Here is an 18,284-nt window from a genome sequence, read left to right as displayed (position 1 = left end):
TGAAGATGCTGTTCATTGACTATAGCTCAGCATGTGACACCATCATTCCCACAATCCTAATTGGTTAATTACAGGGCCTCTGTATCTCCCTCTGCAGATGGATCCTTGACTTCCTAACTGGAAGACAACAATCTGTGTGGATTAGTGATAATATCTCCTCCTCACTGACAGACAAACAGACAGACATACTTTATTGATCCCGAGGGAAATTGGGTTTCGTTACAGCCGCGCCAACCAAGAATAGTGAAGAAATATAGCAATATAAAACCATAAATAATTGAATAATAAGTTAATCATGCCAAGTGGAAATAAGTCCAGGACCAGCCTATTGGCACAGGGTGTCTGACACTCCAAGGGAGGAGTTGTAAAGTTTGATGGCCACAGGTAAGAATTACTTCATAAGAATGACTGATGCTCAGTGTTTCATCTCGGTGGAATGAGTCTCTGGCTGATTGTACTCCTGTGCCTAACTAGTACATTATGGAGTGGATGGGAGTCATTGTCCAAGATGGCATGCAACTTGGACAGCATCCTCTTTTCAGACACCACCGTCAGAGAGTCCAGTTCCACCCCCACAACATCACTGGCCTTACGAATAAGTTTGTTGATTCTGTTGGTGTCTGCTACCCTCAGCCTGCTGCCCCAGCACACAACAGCAAACATGATAGCACTGGCCACCACAGACTCATAGAACATCCTCAGCATCATCCGGCAGATGTTAAAAGACCTCAGTCTCCTCAGGAAATAGAGACGGCTCTGACCCTTCTTGTAGACAGCCTCAGTATTCTTTGACCAGTCCAGTTTATTGTCTATTCGTATCCCCAGGTATTTGTAATCCTCCTCCCTTGAATGGAAACGGGAGTCACTGGTACCTTAGCCCTCCTCAGGTCCACCACCAGCACCAGATCAACACTGGTGCACCTCAGGGGTATGTGCTTAGCCCTCTGCTGTACTCTCTTTATACCCATCACTGTGCGGCTAGGCATAGCTCAAATACCATCTATAAATTTGCTGATGATGCAACCATTGTTGGTAGAATCTCAGTTGGAGGGTGTATAGGAGCAAGATATGCCATCTAGTGGAGCGGTGCCACAGCAACAACCTGGCACTCAACATCAATAAGGTGAAAGAGCTGATTCTGGACTTCAGGAAGGGTAAGATGAAGGAACACATACCAATCCTCACAGAGGGATCAGAAGTGGAGAGAGTGAACAGTTTCAAGTTCCTGGTTGTCAGGATCTCTGAGGACCTAAACTGGCCCCAATGTATCAATGCAGTTATAAAGAAGGCAAGACAGTGACTATGCTTCATTAAGAGTTTGAAGCAATTTGGTATGTCAACAAATACACTCAAAAAATTCTGTAGATACACCATGGAGAGCATTCTGACAGGCTGCATCACTGTCTGGTATGGGGGGGGGGGGAGGGGGTGCTACTGCACAGGACCAAAAGAAGCTGCAGAGGGTTGTAAATGTAGTTGGCTGCATCTTGGGCACTAGCCTACAAAGTACCCAGGACATCTTCAGGGAGCGGTGTCTCAGAAAGGCAGCGTCCATTATTGTCCTTCAGCACCCAGGGACATGCCCGTTTGTCACTGTTACCATCGGGTAGGAGGTACAGAAGCCTGAAGGCACACACTCAGGGATTCAGGAACAGCTTCTTCCCCTCTGCCATCCAATTCCTAAATGGACATTGAACCTGTGAACACCACCTCACTTGTTTCATTTTCATTTTAAATCTTTTTTTATTGATTTAAAAATATATAAAGACAAATACAAATCAGAAAAGTTATATCAAATACATATCCCAATGGAAGTACAAACAACAAAAAAGGACTGTACACTGTCAAAATCATATATATAGTATAATATTGAGCTCCTCAATATCCACAACTCCTCTTAACAATTCAAAAAAAGATCAAAAATTGCCATTATTAATAAAAATAAAAATAAACACTGAACTAACCTAAAACAAAATAAAGACTGGACATCCCATTTATTCCATTTGAGGATATAATTACAAAAAAAAGGAGAAAAATCCTTCTGGTCAAATCGGAAAAGTCACAGAAAAGAAGAGAAAAGATTACCTAAAAAAATGAAAAAAAAAGTAAAAAAAAAAGAAAAAATTTAAATCATATGAAAATATTGAATGAAACGTTGCCAGGTTCGCTCAAATTCAAAAGATATATCAAACATCTGATGTCAACAATTCATCCATTTGCACCTGTCACTCCTTGATTCAGTTCAGCGTAGTGCACAGGGTGCATATGCCAAAAGATAAACTAGCGCATATTTTTTCTAATATAAATCCCGCCTACGATAGATGCAACACTGAGGTGGCTACCTTAACTCATATGTTTTGGTCTTGTATAAAATTAAATAATTTTTGGAGAGATGTTTTTAGAACGTTATCCTTAATCACAGGGTTTGGACCTACAACCTAATTCATTTACCGCAATCTTTGGGATCACTCCAAAGGGACCAGGAAACGTTTCTGCTTCTGCTCAATGTATTATAGCTTTTTCAACTTCATTGGCTAGGAGAGCTCTGTCGTTGCATTGGAAGGACCCTAATCCACCTACTGTTTGTTTTTGGCTCTCTTCCATTATGTCCTGTTTAAGCTTGCGCTTCTTTAATATACATCATTTCTGTTTTTTGCATGATTTTAATCTATTCAATATATGTTTACTGTAAATGGATTTATTTATTATTATTATTTTATTTTTTTCTTCTTCTATATTCTGTATTGCATTGAACTGCTGCTGCTAAGTTGACAAACTTCACGATACATGCCGGTGATAATAAACCTGATTCTGAATCTGGTCCCAACATATTGATGCAGCTATAAAGAAGGCAAGTCAGCGATTATATTTCATCAGGAGTTTCAAGAGATTTGGTTTGTCACCTAAAACACTTGAAACCTTCTACAGATGTACCATGGAGAGCATTCTGACAGGCTGAATCACTGTCAGGTTTGGGGCAGGGGCTGGGCTACTGCGCAGGACTGACGTAAGCTACAGAAAGTTATAAAGTTAGTCGGCACCATCATGGGTATGGACCTCTGTAGTATCCAAGACACCTTCAAGGAATGGTACCTCAGAAAATCAGCTTCTGTCATCAAGTAACGTCACCAACCAAGACATGCCCTCTTCTCATTGATACCATCAGGAAGGAGGTACAGGAGCCTGAAGGCACACACTCAGCGATTCAGGAACAGCTTCTTCCCCTCTGTCATCTGATTTCTAAGTAGACATTGAAGACATTGAACCCATGAACACTACCTCACTTTTTAAAAAAATATTTCTGATTTGCACTATGTTTAATTAGCTATCATATATATATATATATATATATATATATATATATATATACTGTAATTCAGTTTTTTTAATATTCATCATGTGTTACATTGTACTGTTGCTGCAAAGTTAACAAATTTCTCGGCACATGCTAGTGATAATAAACCTGATTCTGATTTTTATTTCTGTGTCTGTGTTATTTTTTCAGCGGTTTGATCGGGGCACGACTGTGCAAGTGCGTGGACGTCAACCGGTGAGAGCAGCAAGAAGAGTTTAAAAGGAGACAGCTTTACAGAGCGGGCAACTGTGTAGAAGGAGACCGAGCAGGAAGACTCTGGTTCAGTGGGGCTTCGGCGATAACATGTCGAGGTGAGGTAGGTTACCTGTGCAGAATACAGACAAGAAGAATGTGTGTGAGGCCGGTGTTCTGTGCTTGGTATCAGAGGTGGGAAGTCTGGGAGACTCCCAGCCTCCAGGATGGCCACATCTGCACCGGGTGTATCAAGCTGCAGCTCCTTAGGGCCCATGTTAGGGAACTGGGGGTGCAGCTCGATGACCTTCATCTGGTCAGGGAAAGTGAGGAGGTGATCGATAGGCGCTATAGGCAAGTAGTCACACCGGCGTCTGGGGAGACAGATAAGTGGGTAACATTCAGGAGAGGGAAGGGCAGGAGTCAGAGGCTAGAGCAGGCATGGGCAAACTACGGCCCGCGGAACTTGATGAAATTATATTAATAAACCTTGTTAACGTTTTTTCCCCGCAATTCTGGCGTTTTCCCAATAGATGACGCACTCTATATACATTGACCTTTGTTGAGGTGCAGCGTATTACTCCACATTTGCGCTTTACTTTGTGACCTTGTGGTGACCCATTTCCTGGCACATTCAAACTGGCTCACAATTAGCTAGCGTTCTGGCTAAGGGAGATAGCCTGCGGGGATTTGCGAGCACAGAGCTCCGCATATTGGTGCGCTCTCAATGTTCTGTCATTGTGCGGGTCGTTGTTGAGTTTTGGCACAGGGGACAATTGAATAAGAAGGAGCAGGACAAGTAGACCTGCATCTCCTACCGTTTTTGAAATAAAGACAGTCAGGAAGAGAGTGATGATGATAATATCTTGAAGGATAACAGAATTTTCAGTGCTTTAAAATAATAACTGTTAGTATTAAAAAAAGCTGTATTTTATTAATGTAATTTTCAGTGTTTTAAAAGTCATTTCAATAAGTAGCTAAATACCATGGGACTTCAAAGACAGATATTTTGTTGTAATGCATTGGTTCATTTTCAATTGAAATTAAAGCACATGTTTTCTACATATCCCATGATATTTTATTTTCTCTTATGAGGTGTATTACCAAAACACTCTGTCCATCTGCTCCTGGTCCGGCCCCCCTGTCAAATTTTAGAACCCTTTGTGGCCCTCAAGTCAAAAAGTTTGCCCACCCCTGGGCTAGAGAGTACCCCTGTGGTTGTACTCCTTGACAATAAGTACTCCTGTTTGAGTACTGTTGGGGGAGACGGCCTACCTGGGGGAAGCAACAGTGGCCGTGCCGCTGGCACAGAGTCTGGCCCTGTGGCTCAGAAAGATAGGGAAAGGAAGAGGATGGCAGCAGTGATAGGGGACTCTATAGTTAGGGGGTCAGACAGGCGATTCTGTGGACACAGGAAAGAAACATGGATGGTAGTTTGCCTCCCAGGTGCCAGGGTCTGGTATGTTTCTGATCGTGTCCATGATATCCTGAAGTGGGAAGGAGAACAGTTAGAGATCGTGGTAACATATGGGTACCAACGACATAGGCAGGGAGAGGGAAGAGTCCTGAAAGCAGACTACAGGGAATTAGGAAGGAAGCTGAGAAGCAGGACCTCAAAGGTAGTCATTTCAGGATTACTGCCTGTGCCACATGACAGTGAACATAGGGAAAGAGTGAGATGGAGGATAAATGCATGGCTGAGGGATTGGAACAGGGGACAGGGATTCAGATTTCTGGATCATTGGAACCTTTTTTGGGGCAGGAGTGACCTATGGAAAAAGGAAAGGTTGCACTTGAATCCCGGGGGGAACAATATCCTGGCGGGGAGCTTTGCTAAGGCTACTTGGGGAGAGTTTAAACTAGGATTGGGGGATGGGAACCAAACTGAAGAGACGGAGGAAGGGGTAGTTGGCTCACAAATAGAGAAAGCTGGGAGACAGTGTGAGAGGAAGGATAAGCAGGTGATAGAGGAGGGACGCACTCAGACCGATGGTTTGAGATTTGTCTATTTTAATGCAAGGAGTATTATGAACAAAGTGGATGAACTTAGAACGTGGATCAGTACTTGGAGATGTGATGTGGTGGCCATTACAGAGACTTGGGTGGCTCAGGGGCAGGAGTGGTTACTTCGAGTGCCATGCTTTAGATGTTTCCGAAAGGACAGGGAGGGAGGCAAAAGAGGTGGGGGCATGGCACTATTGATCACAGCTGCAGAAAAGGAAGAATTGTCTACGGAGTCTCTGTGTGTGGAAGTTAGGAACAGGAAGGAGTCAATAACTCTAATGGGTGTTTTTTATAGATCACCCAAGAGTAACAGGGACATCAAGGAGCAGATAGGGAGACAGATTCTGGAAAGATGCAATAATAACAGGGTTGTTGTGATGGGAGATTTTAATTTCCCCAATATTGATTGGTTTCTCATTAGATCAAGGGGCTTAGATGGAGAGGAATTTGTTAGGTGTGTTCAGGAAGGTTTCCTGACATGTGGATAAGCCCTGCAAAAGGAGAGGCTGTAGTTGATCTGGTATTGGGAAATGAACCTGGTCAGGTGTCAGGTCTCTCAGTGGGAGAGCATTTTAGAGATCACAAGATCACAAGACAAAGGAGCAGAAGCAGGCCATTCGCCCCATCGAGTCCGCTCCGCCACTCCACCTTCGTCAGGTCTCAGCCCGAAACGTTGACTGCTCCTTTCAATGGATGCTGCCTGACCTCCTGAGTTCATCCAGTTTGCTTGTACATGTTGATTTGACCCCAGCATCTGCAGTGTACTTTGCGTTTACCTGTCTAGTAGTCTCTTAAATTTCACTAGTGTATCTGCCTCCACCACTGACTCAGGCAGTGCATTCCACACAGCAACCGCTCTCGGAGTAAAAAATCTTCCTCTAATATCCCCTTGAACTTCCCTCCCCTTATCTTAAAGCCATGTCCTCTTATTAAGCAGTGGTGCCCTGGGGAAGAGGCACTGGCTTTCCACTCTGTCTATTCCTCTTAATATCTTGTATATCTCTATTATGTCTCCTCTCATCCTCCTTCTCTCCAGAGAGTAAAGTCCTAGCTCCCTTAATCTCTGACCATAATGCATACTCTCTAAACCAGGCAGCATCCTGGTAAATCTCCTCTGTACCCTTTCCAATGCTTCCACATCCTTCCTATAGTGAGGCGACCAGAACTGGACACAGTACTCCAAGTGTTGTCTAACCAGAGTTTTATAGAGCTGCATCATTACCACTTGACTCTTAAACTCTATCCCTTGACTTATGAAAACTAAGACCCCATAAGCTTTCTTAACTACCCTATCTACCTGTGAGGCATCTTCCAGGGATCTGTGGATATGTACCCCCCAGATCCCTTTGCTCCTTCACACTACCAAGTATCCTGCCATTTACTTTGTATGCTGCCTTGGAGTTTGTCCTTCCAAAGTGTACCACTTCACATTTCTCTGGGTTGAACTCCATCTGCCACTTCTCAGCCCACTTCTGCAACCTATCGAAGTCTGTCTGCAATCTTTGACAATCCTCTACACTATCCATAACACCAACAACCTTTGTGTCATCTGAAAACTTGCCAACCCACCTTCCTACCCCTACATCCAGGTTGTTAATAAAAATCACCAAAAGTAGAAGTCCCAGAACTGATCCTTGTGAGACACCACTAGTCACAACCCTCCAATCCGAATGCACTCCCTTCATCACGACCCTCTGCTTTCTGCAGGCAAGCCAATTCTGAATCCACCTGGCCAAACTTCCCTGGATCCCATACCTTCTGACTTTCTGAATAAGCCTACTGTGTGGAAGCAATTATCCTCAAACTCCCCTCCAATCCTCTCAATAATCACCTTACATCTAATGATTGCCAAGAGAAAAGCATGCTTCCTGTTCATCCAACCAGACTTTTTAAACTTATATTTTTAACTTATAATTAAATTTCTCCTTGGTCCTCAATGGTCTACAGAAAACAACTCCAGCCCAACCACTCCCTCACCAGAGCTAAAACTCTCCAGATCTGGGATCTGAAGTGCACTCTATAAGCAGAATGGTTAAGTTCCCAGCCTCCTGGCAAGTTAGTATCAATGATTTTTAATGGTAGTAGTAAGTATTTAAAGTTAATGGGTTTTTAGGACTGTACACATTTAATGGGAATGTTGTTGAGTATTTAACCTCATTATCTGAAAGCATGTAATAACCTACTCACATAGGAGCAGGAGCTGATCATCCTCAAGTCTCCTGCACTCCTGAGTTAGATCACAGCCTAGCCACAAATCAATTCCATTTACTTCTCCTTATGCTATGTTGCTTGATGTACTTTCCTGCAAAAACAACTATTGATTTCAATCTTAACAGCTAAAAGTTTGAGTGTTCGCCAACTTTTTGGGAAAAGAGTGTTTTGGATTTCTACTTATCTGTGCCTTTCACCACAGAATTTTGCAACCCGTCTTTTCAAATGGGATCCTACAGAAGGCTTAGCTTTCCCTGCTCTCTTCTCTCCAGTTTTGCTGGGTTCTGTCACTCCCTTGTCCAATTAACCCTCCCCACTAATTCTCCTCCCTCAAGGGCATTCATTTCTGTATCCACACAAGGTGCCCCTGCATTTCATTTCTCGTCACCATTCAGAACCCTAAACAGTCCTTCCAGTAAGGCAGTCTTTCATATGTGAATTGATTGGTATTATTGACTTCAACTGGTTACCTTGATGCAGCACCCTCCAGATCAATGAGACCATTGCAGACTGAGTGACCACTTTTCATCACCTCTGCTCCTTCCATCATGCCAGCCAAGATCTCCTACTGGTCAGCCATTTCACTTCCACTTCCTATTCCCACACCATAATGTTTGTACTCAACCTCCTTCATCGCCAGGTTGAGGTTAAACACAATTAAAGGAACAACACCTCAGATTCCACCTGGGCAGCCTCCAACAGGCACGAATATTGACTTCTTGGACTTCCAGTAAATCAATCCCTTCTGACCCTTCCCCATTACTTTCTTTTTTCATTTTTTTTCTTTTGTATCTCCTCCTTATCCACTAGCCCCCCATCATCTCATCTCTTTACTTTTCATCTGCCCATCACCCACACACCTTCCTCTCACCGATTCCCCTCCCCGACTCCCTCCCTTTATTCTCCTCTCCTATCAGCTTCCTTCTTCATCCACCCTTTGTTACTTCCATCTGACATCTTCTAGCTTCTGACCTTATTTCCACACTTGTCCCTCCCTCATCTGCCTATCACACCCCTCACTGGATCCACCCATCACCTGCAGGTTCTTGGTGCAGCTTTTTCCTGCATATTTTTATGCTAGCTTCCTCCTTTCTTTCTACCCCTGATAAAGCATCGTGACACAGTGTGACTGATATATTGAATTCTTCCGGCTCCTTTGTGCTCCAGTCTCTGAGCCTCCTTTTACTTCCAAATAGCCTAGTCATGATTTTAATATTATGGGCTAAAAATCTGTGTCTAAGTCAGGTTGCTGAGCTGTAACTACGAAGGAAACCCATGCTAGTTGCATGACAAATGTGTACAAGCTCTAAGAGGTAATGTTTAATAGAACAGTATAAATCAGATATAATAAGAAGAATCATGAAAGGAATGGTGTCTCAGAAAGTTGAAAAATAAATTATGGAGCCAGCAATATGTTTGTGTGGTGGAGGGGAGTGTTTGCTACATGGAGAAGGTGGGTAGGAAGGAGGTGATTGGGTACAAACAAGATCAGTAGTGGGACAGGGAAAGGGGGTTAAAGAAAACACCAAACAAAGTACTATGTGGTCCTACTGGTTGAAGATCAATGCTTCAGATTTAGGCAGCAGATTAGGTAAAGATCCTCCAAACAAACAGAGAAGCATGCTTAAAATATCCAAGTGAAGCCTGCTGTGTGAGCAACCCACACCACATTCAATGCTATTTGTCATTGGCAGCCTCCAAAAGTGCATGGGATCCATTACTGATTTCTAAGGCCATGATGAGCACACTCAAAGAAATTCCTTCATGAAGTAAACTAAAACATTGCAATTTGCAACAATAATTTTATCCCATTGTGCGTTACTTTTGGTTTTCAATTGGTTCAGTATGTCTATACAATGAAATTTTTAATTCAATAGATGGTGTACTCAACACATAATAAAGGCTTCACCGATACATGGACAAAAGATGGAAGTTCATATAGCACATAAAGTTAACTACTTGTCATTTTTTTAACTCAACAATCATGGACAATCAAGGGCCTTCTATACAACTTTTGAAGTGAAATGCCCTTGCTCACTGCTGATCAGATTTACAACACTTGACAAGGGCTAAGCAATACTACAGCATGGTGTCATTTCAATCAACTCTGGTTTTTTACATTTTATGGAGTTTAATTTATTGCAGTTGAAGGAGGGTTAAATTGTTTCATATTGGTGGTTTTGAATTTACTGGAGAAAGTGTTTCCTGTAATCTTCAAAGCTGCGATTTCTTTGTGTTGTCTTTGAACATATTGATACATTTTAACTGCCAGGAAATGTGTTTGGAGTTTTAACGTTTTCTACTTGGCAGTTCTACAGTATGCCAAAACATAAGTGCATGTTTTTCCTCTAAATTCTTACAGGGAACTTACATTGATGCGAAGGTGGAAAGTCAGTCACTTTTTGCTGTAAACCACAAACAGAAACAATCCAAATTATGTCACATTAATCAGACTTTACAGGGAAATGTGTAGAAATAAAATAGGTTATTTTAAGCCTGAAAACAAGTTAGGCCAAATGGAATAGAATAAAACAGTTGGAATAAAACTAAAATGAGGATGAAGATAATTTTGATGACAGAGACTGTGTGTAGAAGTGGTTAAAATTATTGTATACTGTGTTGGGCTATTAGTACTAAATCTAGTTCTTGCTTTTCAAATAGGAGATTGATGCATTTTATTAATGTTCATTTTGTACCAAAATAAAACAAAACTCATCAGATCGATAGACCATGAGCAATCTGAGGGCCAATTTGTTTCATAATATGGGACTGGGTTCCATTTTTACTGAATGAAAACAATTGGCTATTGACGTGATTTGAGTTGATAAAGAGCTTTGGTAAACAAAATTTATTAAAAAAAACATTTGTATGAGCATCTAATGTTCATACTTTATGAAACACTGAATAAATGACCCCCATGTAAATATCTTACAAACCAAAAAAAGGTTATTTCACAAATTTAGGAAAAATGAATTAATTATATGCCTGAAAATATTTGTTTAACTTCTTACCAGCTTCAGACCTCCAATGTTCAAGTGATCTTCATTGAATTTGCAATTCCAGCCCCAAGGAGAGGCATTACCAAGCACCAGGTTATTTCAACAGTGCAAAATCCCAGCCACTTCAATATTCTCGAGGGTGAGATGCTTGTAAATTTCAATCCATCCTTCTTGCTATGAAAGTAGCATTTCCCTCATCTCCATATCATCCATAGTTGAAGTTCTACCTACAGTACAGTGTAAAAGTCTTGGGCACACGTATAGAGCTAGGATGCCCAAGATTTTTGCCAGTACTGTTGTTATTTTATGTATTGCACTGTACTGCTGACACAAAAAAAACAAAGTTCATAACATATATGAGTCATTATAAACCTGATTCTGATATGGGTCTCCATTGTGGACTGAGAGCGGGAAGGGGTCAGAAGAGGGAAATTATGGTTGGGAAAAGGGGAAGGGAGAGGGGAGGGAGCAGGAAGCACCAGAGAGACATTCTGTAATGATCAGTAAACCGATTGTTTGGAATCAAATGCCTGGTGTCTGCACCCAAACCAATCCCTACCCCTGGCACTCTTCTCTGCCACCTGCTCCACACCGCTCCTACGGCGCACCACCGTCGCCATTCCCAACATCCTTTGTTCCCGCCAGACTTGCTCGTTCTCCAGTCTATGTTGACAAATATAGAACAATGCAAAAATCTTAGGCACCCTAGATCTCCATATGTGTCTAAGATTTTTGCACAGTGCAAAGTTTCCAAAGTTTCTGATCATGGGATGTCCAGGTTTCTCCTTTCTCTTTTTTCCCACCCTGCCTCTGGTATCTTCAATGCACTCTGACTACTCTCCTTAAAACTAGAGTTATGTGCATCATCTTCCCAAAGAGTATCCCTGGCACATACTTTCTAACCAATATCCTTTTAAAACGGTCTACACATTAAACAAGAGAGATCAATGGCACCAGTAAAGGAATGTAAGAGGGAATCAAAATGATAAATTGTGTGAAATTTACACAGGCAAGAGCAATAAAGTTATAAAGCTGAATTGTGAACTAGGGGAAGAAAATAGGAAAAGAAGGGGGGAAGGGAGAAGAAAATTTAAAAAGAGAAAATAATTTTGGCCCAGTTCAAATCAATATAGTTCAAAATAAATAAAGTTTAGATAAAAAATTGAGATAATGAAATTTACATTGGTACCTTTATCTTACAAATCTTCATTTAAACTGTGGCTAAGGCTTATAGATCCCTTAAACTAGAAGTCTAATACCTTCAACTCTTCAGAGAAAGACAATTCAATTTTTGTCATCAAACATCTTTGGAAAATAGCATGTGAGCTTAGTATATGTATAACAAAAAAAAAGATTCAATCAATGAAAGGGCTCAACCTCCAGAGATAGAAAGCTGACAAAATATAAACAAGAGAATGGAGTGACAGACAGGCAGTGACCACGTGAAGGTAAAGCTATTAAGTTCTAAAGAATCCAGAATAATTAGAGATATCAGGAAGGAGTGGGGGGCAATTTCTTTTCCATCTTCACAAACACAGACCAAAAAGCTCATCTTCCATTCCTGAAGCCCCCATTCGTTTAGTACGTTATGTCCTCTTTGACAGTGTGCTTTGAGAGGATGGAGATGAAACACATCAATTCCTGCCAGAGGAGTGACTTGGATTTGCAGCTATTTGCCTATAGTCTTAACAGGTCTACAACAGATCTCATTTCATTCACTCAACCCTGCAACATCTGGACAGTGTAGATGCATACATCACATGCTTTTCATTAACTACAGCTCTGCAATCAACACTACCATTCACACAATACTAATCAATGAGCTTAAAATCCTAGGCCTCAATATCTCTTTGTGCAACTGACTTCTTCAATTTCTGAAGGACAGTAGTCTGGTTTTCGGTCTTTTGGCAGGAGCTGTGGAGCGGGACACAAGGAAAGATGCCGCAGAATGCCATAGGAAGGAGAGCATCCATTGCAAGAGGTGCTTTGTGCAGATGAATGACTCCAAGGAGGAAGGGCCAATACTCGGGAGAGAGCCAGTTCATTCAAGATGGTCTTCAAGGAAAGTTTAGAATATGGCAGGTGCTTTCACGCAGACTGTGGGTCCAATGCATGAGTAAAGTGCACCAATCGTGAGTTGGAGAGCTACGAAAGAGGAGGCGGTGCACAGGTCCTGGGGTGATGTTTAAAAGGGGAAAACTTCATGAGAACTCAGCTATAACCAGAGCACCAGTTATGTGTTGGAGAACAGGGAAGGTTCAGGCATAAAAAGAAGGCACTGCCTGGCAAAGCGGTCATCGACGGAGTGGTCTAAGTCAGAGTGGTAGGGCTTTAGGTAATTCAGGCTTCGGCAAGGTAAGTGGGTAAGTGGACTTCATTTTTTTCCTTGCATTTTTTGAGGAATAGAGAGCATGTCTGTAGGGTTAGTACTTCGCTCTGAGTGTCAGACGTGGGAATCCTGGGAATCTTCCCATCTCCCAGATGACCACATCTGCGCCAGGTGCACCTAGATGCAGCTTCTGAGAGACTGTGTTAGGGATCTGGAGCTGCGGCTTGATGACCTACAGCTTGTGAGGGTATGTGCCAGGAGATAGATAGGAGCTACAGGGAGTTAGTCACCCCAAGGGTGCAGGAATTAGACAAGTGGGTGACTATCAGGGAAGGGAAGGAAAGAGCTCAGATAGTAGAGAGCACCCCTATGGCCATTCCCCTCAGTAATCGTTATCACATTTTGGACACTATTGAGGGGGATGACCTGAAAGAGGCGACCACGGCGATCAGCACTGAGTCTGTTTCCATGGTGCAGAAGGGAGAGGATGAGGAATGTGGTGGTCATAGGGGATTCCATAGTGAGGGAAACAGACAGGAGGTTCTGTCAGCCTGATAGAGATACCCGCATGGTGTGTTGCCTCCTAGGTGCCAGGGTACGGGATGTCTCGGATCGGGTGCAGAGTATTCTGAGGGGAGAGGGTGAACAGCCAGAACTCTTGGAACCCGTTGGTACCAACGACAAAGGTAGAAAAACAGAGCAGGTCCTGAAGAGAGAATTCAGGGATTTAGGTAGGAAGCTGAAAAGCAGGACCCACAGGGAAGAAATCTCAGGATTGCTGCCTGTGCCATGTGATAACGAGCACAAGAATAGCATGATCAGGCATGTTAATGTGTGGCTGAGAGACTGGTGTAGGGGGCAGTGCTTCACATTCCTGGATCACTGGGGCCTCTTCTGGGGGAGTTACAACTTGTACCAAAAGGACAGGTTACACCTAAACCCAAAGGGGTCCAATATCGTAGCAGGCAGGTTTAATAGAGCTCTTAGGGAGGGTTTAAACTAATTTGGCAGGGGGATGGGAACTGGAGTGATAGGGCTGAGGAAGGGGAAAACAGAAATAAATCAAAGATAGCGTGCAAATGAGATGATAGAAAGGACAGGAAGGAAATGAGGCATTATCACAGCCAGTGGCATGAGTTACAGGGCAATAGAGGTGTGTTGCAGTTAAAACAGAAAGTAACAAATACTGGACTGAAAGTATTCTACTTGAATGCACGCAGCATAAGGAATAAAATGGACGATCTTGAAATTCATATTCAGATTGGCAAGAATGACGTTGTGGCCATCTCTGAAACTTGGCTAAAGGATTACTGACATTGAGAGCTGAATGTCCGAGGATATACGGTGTATCAGAAAGATAAGTTAATAGGCAGAGGAGGTGGATTGGCTCTGTGTATAAGAAATAATACTAAATCATTAGAAAGAGATGACATTGGATTGGAAGGTGCAGAACCTCTATGGGTTGACTTAAGAAATGGAAAGGGTAAAAGGACCCTAATGGCAGTTGCATACAGGCCTCCAAACAGCAGCCAAGATTGTGGATTACAAATTACAGCAGGAGATAGAAAAGGCGTGTCAGAAGGGCAATGTCATGATAATTGTTGGGGATTTTAACATGAAAGTGGATTGGGAAAACCAGGCCAGGTCAGAGAGTGAATTTGTAGAATGTCTAAGGGATGGCTTTTTAGAACAGCTTGTTGTTGAGCCCACTAGGGCGCGGGTCGGCAACCCGCGGCTCCGGAGCCACATGTGGCTCTTTTACGTCTGTGCTGCGGCTCCCTGTTGCTTTGGGAAATAATTGGTTGTGGCGACCCTTTTCCTGGCAAATCCGAACCGACTCACAATTAGATAGCCTACGGGGGTTTGCGAGCACAGAGCTTTGGAGCCTCTGCGCCATGGGGGGCAGGTTGAGGGAGGCTTAAAAGTGAGGCTGAAGATTTCGAATAAAGTTTTTTCCTTCGACTGCAGTTACCGACTCCGTGTCGTAATTTTAGCGCTGCGTGTAGCACACCGCTACATGGTCAGTATTTAATTAAAATGTATTTTATGTTAGTTTGTTAGTTTTTGAAATGTAAATCTAAATTTGAAGATTATGGTGATCTTGGACAATCTAAATAAGACGTTGTGGCGACCCATTTCCTGACACATCCGAACCAGCTGACAATTAGCCAGCGTTCAGGCTAAGGGAGATAGCCTACGGGGGTTTGTGAGTACGTGTCTTTTGCAGCATCCGCGCCCATGGGGGGCGGGTTGAGGGAGGCTTAAAAGCAAGGCTGTTTAGTTCGAATAAAGCTATCTTTGACTGCAGTTTACTGACTGCGTGTAGCAACCGCTACAACGTGTATTTTATCACTGGCTGTCCAGAGGGGAGGTGCTGAGACGCTTTGTCGCGAGTCTGGAAGAAGTGAAAACTTTCCTGGGCAGCAAAGGGCTCAGCTTTCCTGAGCTGGAACAGCCAGAGTGGCTGGAAAAGCTACACTTCATGGTAGACATGACAGCGCACCTGAACACGCTGAACACAGCTCTTCAACGGGGTAAGGACGTACAGCCCTGCACATGTTTGAGGATGTTTTGGCATTCGAGCGCAAGTTGACGTTGCTTGCCAGAGATTTACAGAAAGGCACATTGTCTCACTTCCCCAATTTGAGAGAGTTCAAACAATGTCACGACATGATAAATTCGGAGTATTTACATTCTGCAATCATCGCAATGCAAACATCGTTTGGGAAACTCTTCTGTGAGTTCAGAGAGGAAAAAAAAAACACATTATCCTTCCCGGTCACTCCCCTAAGCATCGATCCATCCCTACTGAATACGACTGCATTGTCAGGTGTGAGTCAACCTGAACAAGTATGATAAATATTTTAATTGCCTATTATTTTACGTATATTCATATGTTTTCATTGTTCAGTGAAATAGTCCTTTTATTTTTCAGGTTGACAGCTGGCTGACGTTATTTTTGGTTTGCTGCTGGCGGCAAATTTAAGTTTGGCGTTTTTCTTAAATACAAGAAGGACTCAAATAGACGTTGAGTATTTTACTTAAAAGTAACCTTCAACCCAACGTCTTTTTTTCGGAGTTCAAAATGTTTTTGTTGCATGCAGAAATGTAATTTCGTTTTCTCTGCAGGAGTTCATCAATTTCATAAATGCAACACATTATAGTTTGTTTATACATAGCATAAAGGCAAAACAAAACGTTGTATGCAGTGTTATTTCATTTTAAATGTCAAACGGGTTTTGCGGCTCCCAGTGTTTTCTTTTCTGTGGGAAACGGGTCCAAGTGGCTCTTTCAGTGGTAAAGGTTGCTGACACCTGCACTAGGGGATCAGCTGTGCGGGACTGGGTTTTGTGCAATGATCTAGAGGTGATAAGAGAGCTTAATGTTAAGGAACCCTTAAGAACAGTGATCACAATATGATCAAGTTCACTTTGAAATTTGAGAAGGAGAAACTAAATTCCAATGTGTCAGTATTTCAGTTGAATAAAGGAAATTACAATCGCATGAGAGGGGAACTGGTCAAAGTTGACTGGAAAGGGACACAAACAGAAAGAACAACAGAGCAGCAATGGCTGGAGTTTCTGCAAAAAAATGAGCAAAGTGCAAGACAGATATATTCCAAATAAGATGAAGTTTTTAAATGGAAGAAGGACACTACTGTGGCTGACAAGTGAAGTCAGAGCCAAAGTAAAAGCAAAAGAGAGGGCATACAAGAAGGCCAAAGCTAGTGGGAAGATAGAGGATTGGGAAACTTTTAAAAACTCGTAGAAGGAAACTAAGAAGATCACTAAGAAGGCAAAGATGAATTATGCAGGGAAGCTGGTGATTAATATCAAAGAAGATACTAAAAGCTTTTTTAAGTATATCAAGGGTAAAAGAGAGTTGAGGGTAGATATTGGACCAATAGAAAATGACGCTGAAAATACTGTAATGAGAGACGCCGAGATGGCAGAGGAACAGAATGCTTATTTTGCATCAGTCTTCATAATGGAAGACATCTGCATTATGGACATTCAAGAGTGTCATAATGGACATTATGTACCGGACATTCAAGAGTGTCAGGGAAGTGAAGTTTGTGCAGTGAAAATTACGATTGAGAAGGTGCTCAGGAAGCTTAATGGTTTAAAGGCAAATAAACCTCCTGGTCCTGATGGAATGCACCCTCAGGTTCTGAAGGAAGTAGCTAGAGAGATTGTGGAGACATTAATGATGATCTTTCAAGAATTGATAGATTCTGACATTGTACCAGATGACTGGAAAATTGCAAATATTACTCTGCTGTTTAAGAAGAGTAGGAGGCAGCAGAAAGGAAACTATAGACCTGTTAGCCTGACATCTGTGCTTGGGAAGTTGTTGGAATCGATTGTTAGGGTTGAGATTATGGAGTACCTGGAGGCACATGACAAGATAGACCGAAGCCATCATGGGTTCATGAAAGGAAAATCCTGCCTGACCAACCTACTGCAGTTTTTTGAGGAAACTACAAGCTGGGTAGACAAAGAAGATGCAGTAGATGTGGTGTACTTGGATTTTCAGAAGGCCTTTGTCAAGGTGCCACACATGAGGCTGCTTAGCAAGATAAGATCCCATGGAATTACAGGGGAGTTACTATCATGGGTGGAGCATTGGCTGATGGCAGAAAACAGAGAGTGGGAATAAAGGGACCCTATTCTGGCTCTCTGCTGGTTACCATTGGAGTTCCACAGGGGTAGGAGTTGGGACTGCTGCTTTTTATGATGCATATCAATGATTTGGACTATGGGATTAATGGATTTATGTCTAAGTATGCTGATGATACAAAGATAGGTGAAGGAGCAGGTAGTGTTAAGGAAACAGAGAGACTGCAGAGGGACTGAGATAGTTTTGGGGAATGGGCAAAGAAGTGGCAAATTAAATACAATGTTGGAAATTGTATGGTCATGCACTTTGCTGGAAGAAATAAACAGACAGACTATTATTTAGATGGCAAGAGAATTCAAATGGCAGAGATGCAAAGGGACTTGGGAGTCCTTGGGCAGCATACCCTAAAGGTTAACTTCCAGATTAAGTTGGTGGTGAAGAAGGTGAATGCATCGTTGGCATTCATTTCTAGAAGTATAGAATATAAGAGCAGGGATGCGATGTTGAGGCTCTATATGACACTTGTGAGACCACACTTTCAGTATTGAGTGCAGTTTTGGGCTCCTTACTTTAG

At 42.4% G+C, this 18,284-nt stretch overlaps 1 long non-coding RNA gene across 2 annotated transcripts; it reads left to right on the top strand.

Moving 5' to 3' along the window:
• The first annotated feature begins 71 nt into the window (after nucleotides 1–71).
• On the top strand, nucleotides 72–15,013 carry LOC132395087 (uncharacterized). 2 transcript variants are annotated; one of them, XR_009512523.1, is made up of 3 exons: nucleotides 72–384; nucleotides 3,506–3,671; nucleotides 12,673–15,013. It is a non-coding gene; the product is annotated as an uncharacterized LOC132395087 (long non-coding RNA). The 2 variants fall into 2 exon arrangements; XR_009512522.1 differs by lacking the exon at nucleotides 12,673–15,013 and adding an exon at nucleotides 10,777–10,848.
• The last annotated feature ends 3,271 nt before the right edge of the window (nucleotides 15,014–18,284 follow it).

This window comes from Hypanus sabinus, chromosome 6 (genome assembly GCF_030144855.1).
Source record: "Hypanus sabinus isolate sHypSab1 chromosome 6, sHypSab1.hap1, whole genome shotgun sequence".
NCBI lineage: Eukaryota > Metazoa > Chordata > Chondrichthyes > Myliobatiformes > Dasyatidae > Hypanus > Hypanus sabinus.
Note: the sequence above shows the minus strand (reverse complement) of the source record. Positions and strands in the feature narration are given on the sequence as shown.